This window comes from Pinus tabuliformis, chromosome 7 (assembly GCF_031772625.1).
Source record: "Pinus tabuliformis cultivar Carrire ecotype Pingquan chromosome 7, CPIR1, whole genome shotgun sequence".
Taxonomy (NCBI): Eukaryota; Viridiplantae; Streptophyta; class Pinopsida; order Pinales; family Pinaceae; genus Pinus; species Pinus tabuliformis.
The window spans coordinates 720,284,434-720,304,610 of NC_142293.1; the positions used below are offsets into that span (position 1 = coordinate 720,284,434).

The 20,177-nt window shown below is 33.4% G+C and overlaps 1 long non-coding RNA gene across 1 annotated transcript; it reads right to left on the reverse strand.

Annotated features, from left to right (window-relative positions):
* Positions 1 to 19,889: 19,889 nt before the first annotated feature.
* Positions 19,890 to 20,177, reverse strand: LOC149249556 (uncharacterized). Its single transcript, XR_016265872.1, has 2 exons — positions 20,133 to 20,177; positions 19,890 to 20,000 (listed from the first exon to the last, which is right to left on the reverse strand). It is a non-coding gene; the product is annotated as an uncharacterized LOC149249556 (long non-coding RNA).

Here is a 20,177-nt window from a genome sequence, read left to right on the forward strand (position 1 = left end):
GGTCAATTGCGATGGTGCGATAGCGATAATTGCTAATCAGAGGTAGGTCGTTGCGGAAATTGTAGTAGAAAGGCTCAAGGAACCAGACCCGATGAAGTTATAGTTGCGGGTACATATTATTTGAGATCTGCGGATATGTTTCAAGTGGAATTTAGTGTAATTCCTTTGTATTTGAGTTAAAGCTTTGTCGAGTCGTGGAAGACCTAAAACATATATTAATGTTTCCAATAGTCAAACATCAGAGTCAGAGGGGTAATGGTACATAGGTAATGCAACAGTGGAGTTGCGATGGCTGATTGTGATAAAAACAATCCTCAGTAACTGTGCCAAAGGCCGAGAGTCAGTGGAGAAAGGTATGTTGTACCTGTTTTTGTGTGTATTCCCTTATAAGGGAATTACAATGGATTTAAGTGCCGATAGAGGGACTTTATGTGTAAGTCCACTTATAAATGGAGGTTTAATTATATATGCTGCTTAGAGGGATTGTATGAGGTCGATATTAAAGGGGATAAAGGTTAAGGGGCGATTAAAGTCTTGAAATGAGGGTTTAGACTTTAGTTAGTATATTAATATATTTCCATGTTAGATTAGAGGGAAAAGGGCCTTAACCATCACCATTAGTGAAGATATGACCTAGTAGGTCATATTAATTCCTAGGAAAACGATTTATGCATAAGCATACATGCATACTGTGGGTAAGGCAGGGGTAATCCTGCGTTACATACTAGCCAATCTTGGGTCAAGGATAACAAATGGGTATAGTGCACATGGTGTCAAAAAAATATAATTGTGAAACTCATATTGGTTAGTCTTGAGTCAAGGATAAAAAATGGGTGTAGTGCACATGGTGTCAATGACGTAAAATCCATTATAAAAATATTGAGATTATGTTAAATTATGCAACTAATACTTTTTACTTTAATATTGTATAGAATTGTTTTTATACGGTAAAAATAATTTTTTTGTTACTAATTCAGTTATGTTTCATAATTTATAAATATTGGTTTACAATTCCAATATATTGTATGTTATGTATTTGTTAGCTTTTATTGTGCACGTGTTATATTGGAATCTATAAAAATAAAATAAAAAATAATAACAAATTTAAATATGGAATTGTGCTCCAATATCAAATACTTTAGATAAATGTATTTTGACAATAATACAATTATAAAGACATGAATGATAATTAAGTATTAATAGATAATGTGAAACTCATTTTGGAAGTATTGAATAATTAAAATTAAATATGATTGAAAATTTCATTTATAAAAGATCTTTGTATTATTTATATATGAAAATTTTCATGATCATTAAAAGTATTAGATATTTTTAGTAGTATGACACTTGATATATATTGTATGTTTAATGGAAATTATTAAATAAAAAATTTGACAATTTGAAAAATATTGATTGACATATACTAAATGGCTTGAAACTCAATCATTATGCATCTTATACATTTTTTATTTTCAATATGTGAATAATGAGTTGTGTTTTTTTTCTTAAAATGTACTATTAGTTCAAAAAAATATTTGCAATGAAAAATTATTAATTAGATATTTTCACATTTTTAGAATATGATTTTGCATTTTGAAATTTGGCATTTTTTATTTAATCTAGTTTTGCAATTTTGGAATCTAATATTGACACGTTTAGAACCAAAATTTTCACCTTGGAAATTGACCTAGTATTTTTCACTTTGGAAACACCAATTTTTCTTTATCTCAAAAAGGGCTTATAGTGAAACTAATCCAAATTTAATAAAATGTTCATTGCAACCAAAGAATGTATATGAAGGTGGGGGCGGGTCGAGACAATGTGTAAAATGCACATTGTATTCTCTTTTCCCTAGTCCCTTTATTAATGCACAATGTCCTTCCCTGCCCCCACCATGCACATTGTCTCTCCCCATCTTCATTGCACCACGACTTACAAAATTCACTTATTGTCTCCCTCAATTCCCACTCCAAAACTACTTACCACATTCTCATCATTCGATCCTTATTTATTTGTGATGCATTAATCCCCACATATTTAGATATATATAATGGACATGATTCCAATTAATTGTAACATTGAGAAAGGTGAAAAAAGTAGTAGTAGGATGGGTGACAAAGAAGAGATAAGAAACAAATCATGATTTTAAGGTGATTGCGGAGGTTGTAGAGTTATTCGAAGGGAATGGAAATGGCATATTTGGTGAGGATGATAGGTTGAAGTTGAAAGAGTTAGAAGGAAGTGATAAAAAATATGTCTGTTTGGAGAAAAGGAGAATGACATATGAAAAATTGAGTCATTTGGATAAAACAAGGTGACGAACATACAATGTTTTTCCATAATTATATAAACCATTGAAAATGGATCAAAACAATCTTGTAAATGAAAAAAATTGAATGTAGGGACTACATATTCTAAAGATATCTTTAAAGTGTTAATCAAACAAATATTGCGGAAATATTAAAGATTTCATCGTTCCTTCGTGGCTTTGAGGGGTTTTCAAGGGATGAACTATAAACAATAATTGCATCATTCAAAAAGAGAATAGTATAAGCCCAAATGGGTGGATAGTGGAGTCCTTTACTTTTTTTATTATTATCTTTTATTACATAGCATGCTTTAAAGGTTTTTACGAAGAAGTGTTTTAATTTTATTTAGTTGATAAAATGTAAAGATGTTCATGACTTGTTAATTAAATAGAAGAATGTAACCATGTCAAGAAAATATGGGGTTAGGGTTTGAAAAATGTGCATGTATTTGGCTTATATTTAGAAACCAAAAAGTTTTGGAAGGTCCTGAGAAAAACAGGATTAAGGAGACACACCATAGAATATAAATATATTGCCCTAGAGTGATATTTAAATTGGATCAACAAACCTAAGAAGCCCAGGGATGCTCTAAACCATTGGAAAGCATTAGTTTCATAATTTTTAGTGATTGAGGATCACTTAACCTAAAAGGTTGGATGAAGAAAAATTGTGAATCTTGGAGTTGATATTATTTTAAGTTTTGGTGACAAGTGACTATTATCAAAAGTTACAATTGTGTTCCTACATCAAACGTGGCTATTCATATTGAACAACTAAAAATTGTAAGATGATCAAGTAAATGAATGGAAAACTATATTAACTATATCATAAAAGGGAATACTATATTAAGGAATGAACTACACTCATTGACATATGATATGAATAAAATTCAAGGCAAATACACTATTAAATTGAGTTATAAGGTCATGGTTTTGTTAAATAATATTAAATCTTGTTAATGATAGAATGAGGTTATGAGATTACAAGCACCCCCAATATTTTTTTGAGGTGGCTTGTTCTTATGAACGAAGTTTTGACTTAGGAACTATTATAGAAAAGGAATTGACAAGCGTCAAACATTTCCATACTTTGTAGGTTCATACTTTTACTAATTACCCTTTTTCAAAGGATATATGAAAGGAGATGGAGAAAATTATAGCTCTGGACGGTGTGTGGAAAGGCCTTCAAATGAAGAGTGCTTATGATTTAGTTTTGAGAAAAAAGAGTTAAATTATTATGAAGTTGTACCATGCTAAATATAGCTAGGTATTTGACGGGAAATAAACTCCATAGTCTTTAAGAGTAAGCATTTACCTTTCTTTCAGAAATTCTATGCGTTGGCTTAGAAGTGCACAACTTAGGATTTAGAGGTTTTTTTAGGTATGTTTGAAAGCTTATGATATGATACTATTTCGATGGAATTTATTAAAGAGATCAAAATTTAAATTTTAATAATACTAATAGAGAATTATATTTTTTAAATGAATACTTTATAAGATTTTGAATGAATTTAATTGATAAAATTTATATATTAAACTACAATATTTTTTATTCCTTGATAAAATCGAGTTACATAGAAAATAGGTTCATACTCATAGCGAACCTTACATTCCATACTTCAAAAAATAAAGAGACACACCAATAAAACTATTCCTGAAGATAGTAAGAGACTAAATACCATTTTCCAATCATCTGATACATCACCCAAAAAGATAATATAATTCATACCATAATACTCAAATCCAATATGTGGGAGCATTTCCAGAATAATATAATCTCCATTCTTCTTCACAGACCATACATCACTTAGGAATGAAACAATAGTGCACACCCAAATCACCTTGTCTAATAAAAATTGACTGAGGAAATTTCGAAGTCATAAGTGTTACCATATAGGAGTTTCCTCTCGCATCGAGGGAAAATCAAAACCACACCAACCATTAACATCATATCCAGATCATAGAAAATATGTGCAAATAGAGGTACAAGGCGAAATGGATGCCAACCCAAAATCCAAAATAGCAGGGAGAAGTGCTAAGATAACATAAATGAACTAGCCAATGATGGGTCTAAAAAATAGCTAGAATTACAACACCATCTATGAATCAAAGGACAAACATGATATTGACATGGTTGCTCCCATCAACACTACATAAAATCTAGAAAGGCCACGAAACCACCTAATGCCCAACAAGCCCATATTTGAGCAAATAAGAGCAACACTGTGTAAGTAAAATAATGATATTGGGACAAACCAAGTTTCCCCATAAAAGTGCACTTTATAGACAAGAATCATAAGTCATTTCATTGAGCGTAAAAGCCAAAACAAGTTGAAACCACCATGACGAGATCATACCTAGAGATTGATTGCCAAAATGGGAACACACAAGCATAATTCCAACCAATGTTATTCATGGTAAGAGGAGATTATAGTGAGATCTTAAGCAATATCAACTAACATGTCAGTAGGATCACCTAGCAGATCAGTGAGATCACTTGAAGTTGAGTCTGACACCATAGAGATTTCCACCTGGGCCAATCGAGAATCCACATTATCTAAATAGAATGGTTCCTGAGTATACATTTGATATCCTCTAGTGAAGAGAACATTATAGTTCTCACCTTGTTTGTATTTAAAAATTAAATGCAACAAGGTGTCCATTTTTTGGTATAGAGCCAAAGAATTCAGGAAATTAAGTATCCATTTCTTGAATTTGCCAGGATTAGGAACCCTGTTCATAACATATCCTACAACATCTGAATATAAGTGATACAAACGTTCCCCAATCTTCTTGAAATCTAACAGAAGGATTTCCTTTTGCACTTCTAGAGGAACAACGTCAAAGAAAGTACCAACTAAATCATATGAAAAAGGGTGAATGCATTTGAAACTGACATTACCCACTCCACCCCTTTGACTTGCCATTTTTTGGCGAGGAGGCATAATTACAATGACAAGGGAACAAACTGGAAAACCATTAGAAGACCCTATACAAGTAAATTAAGAAAAAGGATGAGACATATCCTTGTAACCCCAACCTAAAAATCAACAAATCATCCCCCAATTGCCACATTAGAGGACCAAGTCCATCAAATTGTTAAACTCACCATAACACAAAGACATAACATACAAATTTCCCCAAAACCATAATAAGCGATGAAAGCTACAAATACTCAAACAGAGGGCAAGAGTAAATTCAACGCCCAAATCATTCAACGTTGCTAGCAATGCGAAATGCAAAGTAATTGAAAAGGATATCATAACATTGACGCACAAAAACTCAAATTTATTGACTCAAAGTACATTGCTTCAAAGTAACACATATGCACCCAAATGAGACACTATGATAATGACACACCTCTATTAACATAGCACTAACACTCACAGACACATGTAAATCCTATAAGACGAACACACTAACATTTTCATAATTCAAAGCTGAAAAATGGAGATTGGATACCTCTAAAATCACTACCAAATATCTGAACTCAAACTAAAAAAAGGGTTGAATCTCTACATGCAGTAGATGAGAAATAATGCGTTGCAACCTTATATTAAACCAAATGAAGGAGGTCGAGGATAAATCCCCACCTCCACTCCCACGCAACACGTACTTTAGCCACCCTGATGCCATAACTAATCATTTAAATCGACGAGACCCCCATTTAACAATCCCAAGCTCGTCAACAGTCTACATCCACACCTCCTCTAGGCTGAGACATTTGTGATGCATATAACATAGTTTCCAAGGAATCTCTCCCTCTTCCTGTGTTAGCACCCTCATCGAGGAATGTAACATATATCTTTCTTGAACATATAGCTTAAATTTGTTAAGGAAATGCATATTGCATTTCAAAGATACTAATATGAATGTTAAAATAACTTTTTAATTATTTCTCTTATATGCACATGTATACATGAAATTAAATATAATAGAAGACTGTTTATCAAAGGAAGGTCAAAGGTTTTAATGGGTTCAATAGGATTGAAGGAGGTTATAGATGGCGAATCAAGTTTTTTTCCCCAACGCACTTTTTCAAAGTTAGGTTGTGTTTCAGTTTAGGCCAACTCTAATTTTGGATGGAAGGAGGAGTTGTCCAATAGCTTGATATTATCACCAACGTTATACAAGACTTGTTTGAACTTAATTACTCCTTAAGATAATTTAACCCCACAACTTAATTGTCACCCTCAATGCCGCCCCATGAGATTTAAAAATAAATCCTAATAAAACTAAACCCTGTACAAACCAACTAGTATAACAACTTATAATGAATCCAAACACATTTTATTTTATGTTTATCTATTTTTTCCACTACCATTTATTGTTTATGGGAACCACTCTTTCATATTTATATTTTTGGTTGGCGACTTTGATTGTTGATGGGAAGGAGCAGTTCATATTTCAATTTTAGGTTGACAACTTTAATTGTAAATGGGAAGGAGTAGTTCATATTTCTATTTTCGGTTAGTCACTTTGATTGATTAGTATACTCTACTTGTACTATGCCTATTCCATTCAAGTTAAAGTAATTTAGCCCCACAAATTAAGTGTCACCCTCAACTCCTTGACATGAAATTTAAACATAATTACTAATAAAACTAAGCCCTATACAAACCAACTAATCTAACAACTTCTAATGAATCCAAACACTTTTTACTTTATGTTTATCTATTTTTCCAATATCATTTATTATTTATGGGAATGAGTAGTTCATATTTCTATTTTCTGTTGGTGTCTTTGATTGATTAGCATAGTCTACTTGTACTATGCCTAGTCCATTCAACTTAAAATAATTTAACCCCCACAAATTAAGTGTCACCCTCAAATCCTCTTTATGAAATTTAAACATGAATCATAATAAAATTGAACCCTATACAAACCAATTAATAAAAAAACTCATAATGGATCCAAACTTTATTTATTTTCCCATTATCATTTATTATGTCACTGTCAAGTGACATATTTTTTGTGTTCTAGTATTAGTTTGGCAACAAGACTATATATATATATATAATTTCTAATGTAAACATTAGACTTTTGGATTTCCAAGACGTTGATGTCATCGCGCTGCCACCACTAGGGCTATAGAGCACAAGGTGTGACGTCAATGTTCAGTTGTGTCAAGGGTTAGTGAACGACTATTTTCTATTGATTGGCACCCCTCACATATGTCTCCCGCTTGTAATTCAATATTTAGTGGGGCCCACCCTGTTACTTTTGTTCATCTATTCTACTTTTTATTTCTCCCTCATTTTTATCACCACGTGGTCTTTAGTGTAACGTATGAAATAGAAAAAGTGACTGTTTTAGCATTTAAAAACTTTAAATATAAAACTAATATAAATTTAGATTAAATATAACCATGTAAATTTTCATTACAAATTTATATCCTTCCATTAAAATACATATAACATATATTAATATTTTATATTATGTAATATTTTATAATTTAAAATTAAGCAGTTTAAAAATATATATATATATATATATATATTTATTTTTATCAATGAATTATAATATATTTATTTTTATCAATGAATTATAATTCGAGAGTGTTTGAATGTATAATGATTAGAAAAATTATAGTAATTTAGTTTTCACATCAAAGATAACCATTACTAATCATGTAATAAATTATTTAAAAAATTAAACTTCCTTGTAATTTGATTTTTATGTTATATATTTAGTATTAGGTGATAGGGATGCAATTTACCACGAAACACGATGATCCCATTCTAATTATTTAGTTCCGGCACAAGAGACAACATTCGCCTTCCTAACATTATTAACTTCTATTGTATTTGTCCAATCAAGAAACCTTCATGCTTACAAATCGAAGCTTACCTATTTAAGTTTAGGTATGTAGGTATAGGGTAGGGTTGTAAAGTAGACACTAAATATAGGTATAAAGGTTGTTTGTCTTGCCTTAGTGTGTTATGTAAATATTTTGACTTAGTCAAATTATAGAAAAATAAAAATAGAAAAAGACAAAATATTTATTTTATTCCTCGAGTGCTTAGTAGATTAGGAGTTAGTCCTCTTGTGTTATGTAAACATTTTGACTTGGTCAAATGACAGAAAAATACAAATAGAAAAATATAAAAATTAGTCCTATTGTGTTATGTAAACATTTTGACTTGGTAAAATTATAGAAAAATAAAAATAGAAAAAGATAAAATATTTATTTTATTTTTCTGGGTGCTTGGTAGATCCGGAATTAAGATATAGTGATTCTTATATGTTTATTATTGTAATTCATGTACAATGTTACATTTTGATTTTGGTATGAAATATAATTTATTTATTTATTATTAGAATATTATATTAGGTGTTTTTTTGTTTTTCTTTAATGAATATATTTTAGAATATTTTGAAATATTAAATTCTTGCACAATAAACAAAAACTACATGGTGGAAATGTGCAAAAAAACGAAAACATTGATATTGCCATCCTTTGTTTTTGTTTTTGTTGTTTATGAGATAAATAGTTTATATTTTATATTTTTGTTGGCAACTTTGATTATTGTAAGAAAACTACTTTATATTTCTATTTCAGATTAATGGCTTTGATTGATTATGAGAAGTAGTTCATATGTTTATATTAGGTCGGTGGCTTTGATTGATTACAAATTATGAGTAGTAGTTCATATTTTTATTTCAGATTGCAATGTGCAAAAAAAAAAAAAAAAGTGATAGTGCCACCCCCCTTTTTTTTGTTTTTGTTGTTTATGAGGTAAATAATTTATATTTTATTTTTTTGTTGGCGACTTTGATTATTGTAAGAAAACTAGTTTATATTTCTATTTCAGATTAATGACTTTGATTGATTATGAGAAAGAGTAGCTAATATTTCTATATTAGGTCGGTGGATTTGATCGACTACAAATTATTAGTACTTCATATTTTTATTTCAGATTGCAATGTGCAAAAAAAACAAAAACAATGATATTGCCAATCCTTCGTTTTTGTTTTTGTTGTTTATGAGATAAATAGTTTATATTTTATTTTTTTGTTGGCAACTTTGATTATTGTAAGAAAACTAGTTTATATTTCTATTTCAAATTAATGACTTTGATTGATTATGAGAAAGAGTAGTTCATATTTCTATATTAGGTGGTAGCTTTGATTGAATACAAATTATGAGTAGTAGTTCATATTTCTATTTCAGATTGCAATGTGCAAAAAAAAAAACAAAAAGTGTGATATTGCCACCACTTAGCTTTTGTTTTTGTTGTTTATGAGATAAATGGTTTATATTTTATTTTTTTATTGGCAACTTTGATTATCGTAAGAAAAATAGTTTATATTTCTATTTCAAATCAATGGCTTTGGTTGATTATGAGAAAGAGTAGTTCATATTTCTATATTAGGTTGATGGCTTTGATTGATTACAAATTATGAGCAGTAGTTAATATTTTTATTTCAGATTGTAATGTGCAAAAAAACCAAAAACAGTGATATTGCCATTTATTTGTTTTTGTTTTTGTTGTTTAAACAATGTAAACTTTGAAACGGGAACTGATACTGTTACCCGTTTTGTAGAGGTGGCAAAAAAATGACCCGATTTTCAAAAGTGGTGATGCAGAATACACATGTTTTTTTTAGAACATGGTTTTTGGAACTTTAATTTTTTCATGTGCATTAAGTTTTAGAATGGTAATGATTTTCATCCTGATTTTAAAAAGTGAGTATTCTGCATCACACCCTTTTTTTAAAAGACCTATTTTTTGACTTTAAATTTTCTAGTGTGTGAAATGTAAAAAATTATTTTCTAAATTTGATAGTTTTTGAAGTCGTCATTTTATTCATATTTTCTTGTTCTCTATCTTAATTTTTTTTTTTTTAGTGGGGTTTTTATTGTTTTGCGTTTTTAAATTAGAAAGTCGATAGTTTGAATTTTAGATAATCTACATATTTATACATCCTTAATTAATTTTTCAATCCACATGAAATAATTGTTTCTAAAAAACAACATTTTTTAACAATGGACATAAAAATAACCATTTTTAACATAAATATAACAAAAAAACTAAACGTTTTGATAATTTTTTGCTAGAATTAACATGTCAAAATCACAATTTTTATACAAAAATATTAACTAAAAATGGTCAAATAATAGTTTTTTTTATGAATTTCATGTCAAAAAAATAATAATAACAACTTTGTTTTTCAAAAAATAATAATTAACTAAAAAATCAATGCGAAAATCACAGTTGTGCTCTCCCCCCGCCCACCCCTCCACCGCCACCGCCCCTGCCCACCCCGCCCACCCATCCCCCGCCACCGCCACCGCCACTGCCCCCCCCGCCCACCCTGCCCACACCCTCCCCCCCCCCCCCTCCACCGCCACCCCACCCACCCCTCCACCGCCACCGCCCACCCCTCCCCCGCCACCGCCCCCTCCCCGGTCCCCCCGCCCACCCCGCCCACCCCTCCACCCACACCGCCCCCTCCCCGCCCACCGCCACCGCCCCCTGCCTGCCCACCCCGCCCACCCATCCCCCGCCACCGCCCCCTCCCCCCGCCCCCCCGCCCACCCCGCCCACCCCTCCCCGCCCACCCATCCCCCACCACCGCCCCCTCCCGGCCCCCCTGCCCACCCCTCCACCGCCACCGCCCCCTCTCCGGCCACCCCTCCCCTTCCCCCTCCCCCGCCCCCTCCGCGGCAGCGGCACCCCCGGGCTGCCTCACCCCGCCCGATCGGTGGCGGGTCGATTCGGGAATCGACCCGCCGCCGGTCGGGCGGGGCGGGGCGGCCCGGGGTGGCGCTGCGCGGATCTAGAACACATCTACCCAAATCTTCAAGTAATTTCGAATCAAACAATGAATACTTTATTCTCCCACCTTCACATGCAATTGTTTTATTTCTAGACGCACGTTAGGAGGGACAATGTTGAAAATGGATCCACCTTTTTTAAGAGTTGATCTAGTCTATATACTCGTCGCACTTCATTTTATCCCATTCTCTTCTCTTAAACTTCTCTTTTCATTCCTTTTTTTCTAGTTTGTTTCCTCCTATTTGAATTCTCTCATGCATCCCCCTAGCAACTTCCCCTGAATCCTTCTTCTTATTCCAAGAATGGAGGTGAGACACCTCTTTAGTCTTCCTAGTCAGAATTTGCCTCCAAAATTTCTTAGGAGCTAGCTTAGAGAGGTGTAAGAGATTCCCTTGTCTTTGACGAATGTATTGCCTCTTTTTCCTTTTAGTTAGGACTTTATATATTTTTATCTTGTCCATTTTAAGAGATTCATCAACAACTTCCTTAATTGCTCTCCTCGCACTTTTACACTCTTTGTCATACCATGGATTGGTTTTGCTATTTCTTTTATTATTTGATATAGGAAAAATAATTTGCAAAATCTGATAACTAATTCTCTAAATCCCTTTCCAAGACTAACACTTGAAAAATCAATTAGGTAACAAACATGCTATTAGATAGAACTATTTGTTTCTTTATTTCACCAAACCAAATTGAAAAAATATTTTTATAAATTAAAAATCAATAATACAATCTTAGAAGCAGTTTAAACCTATTATTATAATCATGATGTGAAATTGAATAGCTAGATTCTTAGCACATCTAATATTCTCTTTTATTCTGCTATTAATGATATCATATTTTCCAACGTTTGATACATTGTGCAAGGCCTATCTATATAAAAGGATCATGAAATACAAAAAATGGAGAACCTTTTCCCACGAGCATGTGTGTGCTTGACACAATAATACTTGCAACAACAAATATTCAATAAGATGCAGACACTTTTAAATTGGTTGTAATTTGGAGAACCTGATCTTTTTTCAACCTTTTGAACTCATTTCTGTATCAGCCATAGCCAATATTATGCTTTGACTTCCTTAAAATTTTCAATGGTTAGAAGAATAAATTACTGATTAGCAGAAATAGTAAGATATGTACAATTTTGGTTTTGTTAATATCACAGTTATGAGATCAAATTACATGTTATAAGTTTAGAAATTTAATTTAAGACATCATTAAATCATTATCCAATATAGCACACAACATTTAACCTTATAAATAGTGTTTTATTAGCACAGGGTCCACATTAAATATATTATTTACTTCTTGCAAATCATCTGGGGAGGGTTTCAAATGGTCTGCCTTCCATACGCTACATGCAGAAAATACATTCCAAATAAGATTTAATTTTATAAATAGTGTTTTTGTTAGTACAGGGTCCACATTAAATATATTACTTACTTTTTTAAATCGTTATACATCTTTACAAAAAAGAAAAAGGCAGTGACATCATTACCAAGGCAGTGACATCATTACCATGCAACTCTTGTGTTATAAAGAATACGAAATTCAAATATAAAATATTGTACCTGAAGATCGATCCATAGTGAGCTGAGCTGTTTGGTTATTATCCAACAATCTAACGGTTCCCCATAAGATTTCGAAATTATCGTTGAAATTCGAGGATTCTACTAAGGATAGAAACGGAATCAGAATTAGGACTGAACTTATGTATATCAGCTCTCCAGAAAACATTCCAAATCCTAAAAGCTTTGCAGAGCTCTTCATTGCTGGTGCTGTTATCGAAAGCCTGGATTGTCGAAGTTGCGCTTCCCTTTTCCGTAGCAGGGTACTGCACCTCCGACAAACAAGCTTTGATGGCAGTGACTCCCCCGTCCTCTACATATATGGTGCAGGAATCAAACACGTAATTGGGAAGGAGTCGAACTCCGAATCAATAACGAGACAATAATCCAAATCAATGACATCATAGGTTAGCTGTCGTTATTATTCAGATGATTACTCATACCTGAATGTTCCTTAGGAATGTTCGAGTTGCCCAGGCAGTGGTCGAAGCTGTAGATTTTCTATTGATTTCAGAGAATGTGTATCATTTCTTCTCAAATGCGTCCATGACTGAAACAAGCGCTAACTTTTGAGAGAAATTTAACTTGTTGAGCTGGCTGGCCCTTAATAATTTAGGTTCAGTAAGGCTTCTGTTAAGTGTTTGAAGCTCGGATTAAGTTGAAATCATTTCCAAGTAAGGAATGCATCATTAATGTTGTGCCAAAGAAATAATGTAGTTTCGAAATGTAGTAGAATTATAATTTTTATTATGTAATTTGCATAGTACATATGTAAATAAGGGTTTTTAATACAAAAACATTTTAATAACAAAAATTACACTTCAAAATAAAAAATCCCAAATGCTTATAACAATTACCGTGAAAAAAGTACAATTCATAATTCAAGCCAATACTCGAAAACCGGCATCCCTGAATCCAAAGGTGGAAGACAGCAATTGATTTATATTGTGAGTGGGGTCGCCTTACTGTGGGCTATTGCTGAAACAACTCCAACATTTCCAAGGTTCTAGTTGCTTGGTGTTTTAGTCGGCTATTCCTAGTTGCCTGGTATTTAGCTATATGAGTGAAAGCTGAAAATGGAAGTTCGTCCGCATTTAATTGATATGGTTACAGGATGAAGCAAGACGGTTTTCTGTCATTTCATTTCCTATAAAATTCAACATATGATACGCCACAATCTCTACGGATGCGTACGATCCCAATGCAGCGCCACCCCCGCGCCGCTCCGCCCCGCCCGACCGGCGGCGGGTCGATTCCGGGAATCGACCCGTACCGGCTTCGGAGCTTGTGAGCTCTAGTTCATCCCACATTTTATATTAATTGGGATCGTACACATCCGTAGAGATTGTGGCGTATCATATGTTGAATTTTATAGGAAATGAAATGACAGAAAACCGTCTTGCTTCATCCTGTAACCATATCAATTAAATGCGGACGAACTTCCATTTTCAGCTTTCACTCATATAGCTAAATACCAGGCAACTAGGAATAGCCGACTAAAACACCAAGCAACTAGAACCTTGGAAATGTTGGAGTTGTTTCAGCAATAGCCCACAGTAAGGCGACCCCACTCACAATATAAATCAATTGCTGTCTTCCACCTTTGGATTCAGGGATGCCGGTTTTCGAGTATTGGCTTGAATTATGAATTGTACTTTTTTCACGGTAATTGTTATAAGCATTTGGGATTTTTTATTTTGAAGTGTAATTTTTGTTATTAAAATGTTTTTGTATTAAAAACCCTTATTTACATATGTACTATGCAAATTACATAATAAAAATTATAATTCTACTACATTATTTCTTTGGCACAACATTAATGATGCATTCCTTACTTGGAAATGATTTCAACTTAATCCGAGCTTCAAACACTTAACAGAAGCCTTACTGAACCTAAATTATTAAGGGCCAGCCAGCTCAACAAGTTAAATTTCTCTCAAAAGTTAGCGCTTGTTTCAGTCATGGACGCATTTGAGAAGAAATGATACACATTCTCTGAAATCAATAGAAAATCTACAGCTTCGACCACTGCCTGGGCAACTCGAACATTCCTAAGGAACATTCAGGTATGAGTAATCATCTGAATAATAACGACAGCTAACCTATGATGTCATTGATTTGGATTATTGTCTCGTTATTGATTCGGAGTTCGACTCCTTCCCAATTCCGTGTTTGATTCCTGCACCATATATGTAGAGGACGGGGGAGTCACTGCCATCAAAGCTTGTTTGTCGGAGGTGCAGTACCCTGCTACGGAAAAGGGAAGCGCAACTTCGACAATCCAGGCTTTCGATAACAGCACCAACAATGAAGAGCTCTGCAAAGCTTTTAGGATTTGGAATGTTTTCTGGAGAGCTGATATACATAAGTTCAGTCCTGATTCTGATTCCGTTTCTATCCTTAGTAGAATCCTCGAATTTCAATGATAATTTCGAAATCTTATGGGGAACCGTTAGATTGTTGGATAATAACCAAACAACTCAGTTCACTATGGATCGATCTTCAGGTACAATATTTTATATTTGAATTTCGTATTCTTTATAACACAAGAGTTGCATGGTAATGATGTCACTGCCTTGGTAATGATGTCACTGCCTTTTTCTTTTTTGTAAAGATGTATAACGATTTAAAAAAGTAAGTAATATATTTAATGTGGACCCTGTACTAACAAAAACACTATTTATAAAATTAAATCTTATTTGGAATGTATTTTCTGCATGTAGCGTATGGAAGGCAGACCATTTGTAAACCTCCCCAGATGATTTGCAAGAAGTAAATAATATATTTAATGTGGACCCTGTGCTAATAAAACACTATTTATAAGGTTAAATGTTGTATGATATATTGGATAATGATTTAATGATGTCTTAAATTAAATTTCTAAACTTATAACATGTAATTTGATCTCATAACTGTGATATTAACAAAACCAAAATTGTACATATCTTACTATTTCTGCTAATCAGTAATTTATTCTTCTAACCATTGAAAATTTTAAGGAAGTCAAAGCATAATATTGTCTATGGCTGATACAGAAATGAGTTCAAAAGGTTTAAAAAAGATCAGGTTCTCCAAATTACAACCAATTTAAAAGTGTCTGCATCTTATTGAATATTTGTTGTTGCAAGTCTTATTGTGTCAAGCGCACACATGCTCGTGGGAAAAGGCTCTCCATTTTTTGTATTTCATGATCCTTTTATATAGATAGGCCTTGCACAATGTATCAAACGTTGGAAAATATGATATCATTGATAGCAGAATAAAAGAGAATATTAGATGTGCTAAGAATCTAGCTATTCAATTTCACATCATGATTATAATAATAGGTTTAAACTGCTTCTAAGATTGTATTATTGATTTTTAATTTATAAAATTATTTTTTCAATTTGGTTTGGTGAAATAAAGAAACAAATAGTTCTATCTAATAGCATGTTTGTTACCTAATTGATTTTTCAAGTGTTAGTCTTGGAAAGGGATTTAGAGAATTAGTTATCAAATTTTGCAAATTATTTTTCCTATATCAAATAATAAAAGAAATAGCAAAACCAATCCATGGTATGACAAAGAGTGTAAAAGTGCGAGGAGAGCAATTAAGGAAGCTGTTGATGAATCTCTTAAAATGGACAAGATAAAAATATATAAAGCCCTAACTAAAAGGAAAAAGAGGAAATACATTCGTCAAAGACAAGGGAATCTCTTACACCTCTCTAAGCTAGCTCCTAAGAAATTTTGGAGGCAAATTCTGACTATGAAGACTAAAGAGGTGTCTCACCTCCATTCTTGGAATAAGAAGAAGGATTCAGGGAAGTTGCTAGGGGGATGCATGAGAGAATTCAAATAGGAGGATTCTCATAGATATGATTGCGCTTAGTTAAAAAACAACCGTGCATATTCATTGAACCCTTATGCTTTGGAACAATACAAATATTAGGATTGGATAAGTTCTTTAGTGATGCATACGCCCTTTGGTTGGAAGCCCTCATATGTATAGTGTATTTCAAGACCATATTACACTTCATGGACTCTTAAAGACTATTGTAATATATTGTATTTTATTATATGATACTGTGAAGGATGCCTCTTAGGTCAGCAATGGTCCAAGTAGCATGTTTTTGAAAAATTAATTGTATATATTAAATTTGTTATTTATTATGTGAATGTTTGAGCAACGATATCTATATTTGGTCGAGCTCTATTATTTTGTCTGTACTCCAATTATATATAGTTAGCATTATAGTTTTGATGAAAATTGTAAGGTGACGTTAGGTTGCCTTCGCATCCCCGACTACAGGTTTCGAGGGTGGACGTCATCTTGTATGTGCGATACAATGGACAGAGAGACAGTACGCGACGGAGAGACTCGGCAAAGTGAAAAGATGCAGACATTCTCCATTGACGGGCAGCTTGGGTTTTACCAATTCCACGCATCAAATGACGATCCACATTACCAATTCCACGCAGCGGCACCCCCGGGCCGCCCCGCCCCGCCGGACCGGCGGCGGGTTGATTCCAGTATCAACACTTTCGTTCTGAAGCTATATTTTGCAGGAAAATTTCGTAGAAAATTTCGTAGTCACTGCCATTTTTAAAACAGCCGCAAAATTGACACCTAAAAAAATAAATCATTATTCCAGTATCAACACTTTTGTTCTGAAGCTATATTTTGCAGGAAAAATTCGTAGAAAATTTCGTAGTCACTGCCATTTTTAAAACAGCCGCAAAATTGACACCTAAAAAAAAAAACATCGTTCCAGTATACACACTTTTCGTTTTGAGCACTGTTTTTGTGGTTTTTTTGGGGTTTTTGGGCCAGAGTTCCCGTTTTGAGTTTATAGTTCCCGTTTCAAAGTTTACATTGTTTTTATGAGATAAATAATTTATATTTTATTTTTCTGTTGGCAATTTTGATTATTGTAAGAAAACTAGTTTCTATTTCTATTTCAAATTAATAGCTTTGATTGGTTATGAGAAAGAGTAATTCATATTTCTATATTAAGTCGGTGGCTTTGAATGATTACAAATTATGAGTAGTAGTTCATATTTCTATTTCAGATTGCAATGTGCAAAAAAAATAAAAACAACAATATTGTCACCATTTATCTTTTGTTTTTGTTGTTTATGAGATAAATAGTTTATATTTTAATTTTGTATTGGCAACTTTCATTATCGTAAGAAAACTAGTTTATATTTCTATTTCAGATTAATGGTTTTGATTGATTATGAGAAATAGTAGTTCATATTTATATATTAGGTTGGTGGCTTTGATTGATTACAAATTATGAGTAGTAGTTCATATTTTTATTTCAGATTGCAATGTACAAAAAAAACCAAAACAGTGATATTGCCACCTCTTCGTTTTTGTTTTTGTTGTTTATGAGATAAATAGTTTATATTTTATTTTTCTGTTGGCAACTTTGATTATTGTAAGAAAACTAGTTTATATTTCTATTTCATTAATGGCTTTGATTGATTATGAGAAAGAGTAGTTCATATTTATATATTAGGTCGGTGGCTTTGATTGATTACAAATTATTAGTAGTTCATATTTTTATTTCAGATTGCAACAGTGATAGTGATATTGACATCCTTTGTTTTTGTTTTTGTTGTTTATGAGATAAATAGTTTATATTTTATTTTTTTGTTGGTAACTTTGATTATTGTAAGAAAACTAATTTATATTTCTATTTCAGATTAATAACTTTGATTGATTATGAAAAAGAGTAGTTCATATTTCTATATTAAGTTGATGGCTTTGATTGATTACAAATTATGAATAGTAGTTTATATTTTTATTTCAGATTGCAATGTGCAAAAAAAACAAAAACATATTGCAATGTACAAAAAAAAAAAAAAACAGGACTATTACCATTCCTTCGTTTATTAGGCCGATAGGCCTTCCTTTGGAACAGACTTTCGTCGTCCCTTTGTCTCCCGTGCTGACAGGTGGAGAGTTATGCCATCGCTGTCATGCTGAGTTATGTTTTCCCTGTTTGTTTGTATTATTTTGTGTTATTCTTAAAAGCCCAAAGAAACGATGGGTTTCTCTGGAGAGTTAGGAAACCAATTCAATTCTGCATATTGAGGCCCCTCTAATGCCCGAAAATGCCGATGAATCGCTGTCGTGCTGAGTTATGTTTTCTGCCAGCAGCCGCCCTTTCCTTTCGCCCGCCATAAATCTAGCAAGCGGCGCCTAAGTAAAAGCAAACCTGAGCGACAATGTAGGTAACCGTCACACAAAGCCCGGCACTCCAGAGTAGGGTAGTAATGGCGCATTCTGTTGCGGTCCCTGTTTTGCGGTGCACAGCTGTTCTGATGCACGATCAACTGTTCTGCGGTTTCCGTGCTTCCATGACCGGGAGCCTTCTTGGATCAAACTATCGGCTGTCTTGGATCAATCTCATAGAGTATAGCACTGTTCACGAGCGGGTAACGGAGCTGGAAATCGAACCGGAAGAGAACATCTGCAGGACATCATTTCTTCCAGATCAGGTCATCGTCTCTCTCAGTCCTCTTTAATTTTGAAGCTCTCTCAGTCCTCTTTAATAGATGCCCAGGAAGGGAGCCCATGTAGGTTCTGAAGTTATTTTAATGAAGAACTGTTTGATGGGCAGAAAATCTGTGTAAACGTGTGATTGATATTGGTTGTTTGTTTGCTTCCGTTGTTTAAGTTTTGTTAAGATCTCAGTCGTGCTTTTTATTCAGTAGATCCGTAATAATCTACTAGGTAGTAAATTCCCAAGTTAATGGGGTCAAGGAAATTTAAGTTTTAACACAATAAACTACCCTCAAGTTCAGAGAAGACCTTAATCATCCAAGGAGCACAACTTATCATGTTTCCATTTCTAGGAGACCAACAATTTGCTTGTGGAGACAATGCCAGCTCAAAATAATGAGATTTGAAAGCAAATGCTTGAAGAGGAGTCAATTATGACACTGAAAATGGACTGGATGACGTATGGGGCAAATATGTACAATGCAGATAGAAAGAGAAGAATAATGAAGAGAAGAAAATAAAAATTTAATGTCATTTCTGATTCTTTGCATTACATATTAGGAGAACGCTGAAAAAGACCAGTTTGATGCATATTATACCAGGCGCTGGATGAAACAATTAGCGCAGGATAAGACAAAAAATCACAAGTTACTTTGATGTCTAAGAATTATGCAGCCAGGGAAGAATACTTACTTCCCAAGCAGACCTATTGTGAGGCCACAGAGGACTAAATAAGTTCCAAATGCCATAAAGGGAATATATAAGTCTGGAGCATTTATATCATAGATAGGTGGCTTGTGTTTAAGACCGCCTGGAATCTGCTCAGCTATCCTTGTCCAATGACCCTAAAAAAACACAGTGAAAACATACAAAAAAAATTAAACTTATGTATCATTACAAACATTCTCAAGCAAAATGAAAATACTACCACTATGGGGAGATGAATTTTCAGTGGAGTCAGATACTTTGTGACTTACCCTGTGCAAAAAGGGAAACAGGATTACTTTCAGCTTGTTCTTCAC